Source organism: Mercenaria mercenaria, chromosome 9 (genome assembly GCF_021730395.1).
Source record: "Mercenaria mercenaria strain notata chromosome 9, MADL_Memer_1, whole genome shotgun sequence".
Taxonomy (NCBI): domain Eukaryota; kingdom Metazoa; phylum Mollusca; class Bivalvia; order Venerida; family Veneridae; genus Mercenaria; species Mercenaria mercenaria.
The window spans coordinates 38,921,911-38,928,602 of NC_069369.1; positions in this window are offsets into that span (position 1 = coordinate 38,921,911).

Consider the following 6,692-nt stretch of genomic DNA (forward strand, 5'->3'; position numbering starts at 1 on the left):
ATCAGACTGAGAGACAGTATTCATTCATGGAGAGAGAATTGGACATATTATAATCTATTATAAAGGAAACGTAAAAAGTTCCATGCAAAAATGTATATGTTTAACGTATGAAGCTTTAAATATGCCAGATTAATTGTGGTGCTTTGCTGTCTTATTATCATACGACTGAAGATTATCCTTCCTTTCACTTCGGATTTCTACTGTGCCTTACAGTATGCACGTTATAGTTTAATAAGTTTAATGGGTACGCTACACTTTTGATTTGTTTGTTTGTTTGTTTTGGGTTTAACGCCGTTTTTCAACAGTAATTCGGTCATGTAACGGCGGTCAGTTAACCTAACCAGTGTTCTGAATTCTGTACCAGTACAAACCTGTTCTCACGCATGTAACTCCCAATTCCCACATGAATCAAGAGTGTAGGACTAATGATTCATACACAATGTGTTTTCAAATAGTCACGGAGAACATACCCGCGAGAACGAACTCACGTTTCCGCGAATTCGTAGACAAACGCTCTTACCTACTGAGCTAAGCGGGCGGGTTCGCTACACTTTTGAAGTTAACGTTGTATTTTACTTTTTGACCATACTGGGTGTCATTATCATAACACGTAAAGAGACACGGCACCAAAAGATAATAGGTAAGGGTAGATTTCTCGGAAGCACAGAGCACTAAAAACACAGCCTCAGAGTCACGCATTTGCGAAGTAGGCCCACAACAAAAAGAAGCTGTAACGGAAAAGTATTACAGACGGGTTGCTTCAAAAATCCAACATAACGTCATAAATGGAATGAAAGAGACTCACTTTCTTCAGCCTGTCATAATTACTAAGCAAACCGTCATTTTTCCAACTGATGTGCATCAGGTTTCTTGCTTTTTGCAAAGATTCGGTACTGCAAAATTGACAATCGTATTTTTTGTTGTTGTTGTTTTTGTTAGGTTTAACGTCGCATCGACACACAGTTATAGGTCATATGGCTACTTTCCGGCTTTGATGGTGGAGGAAGACCCCGGTGCCCCTCCATGCTTTTTCATCAGGGGCGGGCACCTGAATAGACCCACCGATCGGATGGTTTCATCACATGAAAGAATTCAACGCCCCTAGTGAGGCAATCCACACTGGTGAGGGGCAAGTTATTTGAAATCAGCTACCTTAACCACTCGATCATGAAGGCCCCGATAATCCTTTGTATAAATCTTTACAAGTATTAATGGATCGCGATAATTTTATTTTAACGGTACTCGGTAAAATCCAAAAACAGGTAAAGCAGGTGTGTTATCCGATAAGTGGTATTAATTTGTACATTGTAGTATTCTTAACTCTAAATAGGTTCCTTTATTCCAAAACAAATTTGTAGTCTAGTGGATAGTGTGTCGGACATATATTCTTTTTATGTTTGTATGGTGTAGGTTCGAGCCCTTCTTTTTTTAAAATGATCTTTACGTATTCTATTTGGAGGTTTTTGTTTATATCGTCTTTTGTATTTTTCTTTCATTCTTTTTATTTATGTATTTGTTCAATTATTATTGCAATGTATATAGATTCAATGTCTATTCTAATAAGAGATCCTCTGAAAAAATTTCAATAAGTACTCAGCATAAGTGCACGAGAAAGTCATGATATAAATAGTTTTACATGAATTCCTTCTCCAGGTAAAAAACATGCTGGAAAAAAAAAAACGTAGCTCGTCCTGTATTCGAACCAGCACCGTTAGCTTCAATCATACGTGTTAACCATAGACCACGCGCAATTGATTGGTTTTGCAATATAAGAATTTGCATATAATGTGGTCCACTGATTCCCTATCATTGTTAGGGTTAATCCGGTATTGTAAATCAAACCACAGTTATCGCGTTTTGTTAATATCCTGTCCAATTTATACCAACATAAAATTACATGAACAAAACAATATTTACGAAAATGTGTCATAACAGCATGAGCATGATGACTATTTGATAAGGCAATAAGTCCTTACAGCGAGTATCAATTTTACCATCTGTGGCAAATAATATGTGTTTCCGCGTTTGATAATGAGGTCGAGACAAGTATGCTAACATGTATTTTACATTTTTACATGATGGTGTGTTCAGCTCTGTCCGTTTCATGTAACGTTTCATGTAAATTCATGTTTAACAGTAACTGTTGCACTGTAACCGAAGGAATGTACGCTCGAATATGGTTTTCATTAGAAATATTTTTTTAATTTCACACTTAAACAAATATGCTGTATGAATTCATTGTGTAATTCACCGTTAATGTTATTTAAATTATGCAGCCGCTGTCAAAACGTCTAAAAATGTTCACGAATATTGCCAAGTTTCTATTTTGAATTTCATTTTATTTATTCATTCATTTTTCTTCTGATCTGAATTTAGTTTAATTCCTTTTATTTTTTCAAAGTTCTTTGCTTTTGAAAACATTCTCCTTTCATCCCGAAAAGATTTTGAACAGTTGTTTGTTTCTTACTGGGGTGGTTTTAAATTTCTGTTTATCTCCATAAAGATGTTAGACAATATATAATTATTTTCAGAAATGATGTTATTACATCCGATGGGTCCATTGAAAAATAAACATATACATTAAAAATTTATATATTGTTTTACTCTTTTGCCGGCAGTCATGCCAACATGTCTGCATGTTTATGCTATTTAACAATGTAAGGATAAAAAAAATTTATCTTGATGTATCTTGCAATACGTAATGATAATAATTTAAAAATAAAATTGGACGAATTTTATCATGATAGTGTTTTCAGAAATACAGTATAATTATCTAGCACATATGTAATTTCATTTTAAAAAAGTCATATAGTAAAGCACTTACTTACATATGTTTATGTTAAACCTTATAAATAACCCTATGGATATGTTTTCTTTGTTTGTTTGTTTGTTTCTTTGTTTTGGGTTTAACGCCGTTTTTCAACAGTATTTCAGTTATGTAACGGCGGGCAGTTAACCTAACCAGTGATTCTAAATGGATTTTGCACCAGTACAAACCTGTTCTCCGCAAGTAACTGCCAACTTCTCCACATGAATCAGGGCTCGAACTTACGACCCCGCGATCCGTAGAGATCAGTGCTCTCCCTATTGAGATAAGCTGGCGATATGTTTTCTATCATAACATATTGTTCTGTTGTAACTTTCTTCATCTTGTCTACATTCTAGTGTATATGTCATCAAAACTGTCAGCCACAGAATTTTAATAAATTAATCATAAGATATGTTAGGCCTAAAAAAAATCTTTGTTTTTTTTAACATGCTAAAAAATTAGGGTAGGTAGGTCGGAAAACATTTTTTTTATTATTATTTATTAAGTGAGATTTTTAGGAAATTATTTTTGTGTCAAATAATGAATACAAATAAGGGGGTTATGTCTTTAGAGCATCAGTAAGTTGATTTGTAACATCACCGACCATGTTAAAAGCATAAAAAAGTGCAGTTTTGCAACTTTTTGTTAAAAAAAAATGAAAAAAATATTCTCCGAGGCCATAAAAAACATTTAGGGTCGGGCCAAAAATTTAGGGTAGGTCGGGATACTGGAAACAAACATTTTTTACGCCTAAGGTACCCCAGATAGTTTTGCTTCAAACTAACACATGGGCAATCATAAATAAAGTCTCCCTTTTCTTACAGTGTTATCTTGTCATCTTGATTATTGAATTTTACTCTATCGTCGTTGAAAATATGCTGTCAAACAATCTAATGGTGTTTAAATTATGTCTAAGACTTTAAGAATCTATTTCATGATTTCTGCTTTTATCTTTTTACTTTTTTTTTAAGTTTTCTGTTTTCAAAAGTATATGTAAAAATTTTCTGCCGCTTAAATCCCTAAATATATTACCAGAGAAAAAAATAAATGGAACTTTTATTTATAATCCGTTGGAAGAAAAATGTAAATTATGTAAAAATTAAATTGATTGTGCTATCAGCGTTGAGTTGGCAGTACAGCAGTAGCAGCAGTAGGAGCAGTTAACTGCTGCTACTGCCAGCAATTTCAGCAGGTAACTGCTGCTACTGCCAGCAGTTACAACTGTTAACTGCTGCTACTACCGGCAGTTTCAGCAGTTAAATGCTTGCTTGTACTTGTACTACCAGATGTGAAACGCTGCTACTGCCATTAGTTAGAGCAGTTAATAAAGCTGATGAACAATTTTAATAACAATAGTGCAATAGTCAGTCTAGCTGACACTGGTAAATAAATATACAATCACAAAATAACTGGGTGAGGAACTATTTCAGATCAAACCAAACATGTACTATGCATAAATCATCTTAATAGACCAGTAACTAGTGTGAATTGGTACACAAATGGCAAAGACATGAATTCCATCAAGATTTGTTATGATCGCGGAAATGCGTTACAATTGCAAATTATGTTTCAACAAACAAACGCACGGCAGCTATTCATAGTCATAGATATTTACCATCATCAATAGAGTTCATGCCAATAACAATCTCGTTCAATAATGTTGACAAACGTATAAACTCTGGATTGCTTACATTTACTCGTCAAACTTTTGACGGAAGCTAGTTCCTTCCATGCCAGACGCTGTGAGAAATTACCAACAAGCAGCATAACTACCGTTAGTAAATATTAAATCCCCTAAGACTGCCAATTACAAAGCTGTAACCCTTTTAGGGATCCGTTCTGTGTGGACCTTGTAATCGTGCTTTTACTGGACCTTTGACGGATCTATCTCGCATGACGGCGATTTGATACAGACGATGATCGTGATGCGTAACGATTTCATTGGCTAACTGGAGCCGCTGTGCGAGCTGATTGGACAGCGCTATGTTTGAAACTTTTCTGGCGGGACTATTCACCCTGGGGATATTAGTACTCAAAAGGCTATAAATAAAGCGAATGCCGTCAAGTTTTCAGCTTTTCCACCGTCAAAACGGGTAAATGGTTGAAACCCGTAGGTCACCAGAGATAGGTCTATAGTCCGTCAAATTTCACTGGTTCCGTCAGCCGTCAAGGTATACCGTCAAAAGAGCATTAATAATATTGATTTCTACATGACAATACTAAACGCCGTCAATTTCGCGAATGCCGTCAAAAGGTGGTTGCCGTCAATACTGTAAAATCCGTCGAAACCTGTGGACGCCGTCAAAATAGTGAATTCCGTCAAAATAACACAAAAACAGCAAAAACGTGTACATCTCCTTTGCCAAAGTGACATTTTCATAACATTTTAACAATCAAGAACATTGAAATACAGAAGTTTACAGCTACAGTGACACTACCAAGGGTTATGAAATATAAAACAACACAATAACGTATTAATTACATGATTTAATTCAACATCGCTATAATAATATAGCAAATATTTCAACATCATTAAAAGTAATTGAAACGAATAAATCTTTCTATTGAATTACGTCTCTACCATCAGATATACGTGAAGGTTACAAGGTAGTAAATGCCATCCAATGATATAATTCAGAGATCAGGTTTTTAAAGTAGTAAATTCTAAGAGCCATCCAGTACTAACTGTTATAGCGCCATCCATGACAAAGACCGGGTACGATTACAAATTGGTGTCAGAAGTGTAGATATTAGTTCTATCTAGTATCAAGAATCTACGTCAGGAAGAATTTTGAACTTTGATAGTTTCAAGTACTCTATGCTGTAAAATTATAAAATCTTTGTTTCTTGAGTGGGCATCAATGGCGGACAGTGAATTTGTTGGATAAATAAAATTAAGAAATAGTGCATATATATTTAAGTCAAGTCTAACCATAAAGGTTAAAGGTAACAGGTCAAGGAAAGCTCCCTGCGAGGCAGGTATAGGTCGACCTACAACAAATATATCTCTACATATTTTCCGTGTACTTTTGAGAGTTATACAATGGCTAACTCTGACTCTGAAGTTGAGTTTAACGTTGGTCAAGGTGATGGTATGGACCAGCAAAGGTCTCCTCAAAGGTCTCCACGAAGGCAAATAAATTGCCCTTTGAATGACAATGACGGACGTAGAAATAATGGACGTGGACAGTGTTGTTTTTATAATGACAGATCTATAGTAATTAAACCTGACAAATACACAGGCGACGAAGACTGGGAACAGTATGTTTCGCATTTTGAAGATTGCGCTGAGTTAGGTAGATGGGGAGATAGAGAAATGCTTCTTACCTTAGCTGCTAGTTTGAAAGGACAGGCGCGTGTTTTCTATACTAGTCTATCCTCTGCAGAAAAGAGAACATATGAAAGTCTCTCGTTTGCCTTGGAACAAAGGTTTGGCAGTAGTAGACAAAAGGCTCGCTGGATATCGAAGTTCCAGACCAGGTCCAAACTCGTTGGTGAATCAATAGCTGCATTTGGTGACGATCTTCGCTTGCTAGCAAGGAAAGCATATAGCAATCTTGAACCGGAAGCCCAAGAAATGCTAGCACTCCAGCAGTTTCATAAGGCTCTATCAGTAGATATGAAATGCAGAGTTATGGATAGAGACTGTAAGAGCATAGCAGAAGCTGTTGAAGTTGTAGAACGGTATGAAGACCTGTTGGGTGAGTCATATCATGATAGGCGTAGGAACGTTGTAAGGCATGTCGATAATGGTCTTGATACAAGTAACACTGACAGACAAAGTCAAGGTTACAGAAGAAGTCGTCAAGAAGACACGACAGGAATAAATGAAGACCTACACAGAACACTGAGATCCATTCAGTATAGGTTAGACAGAATTGAA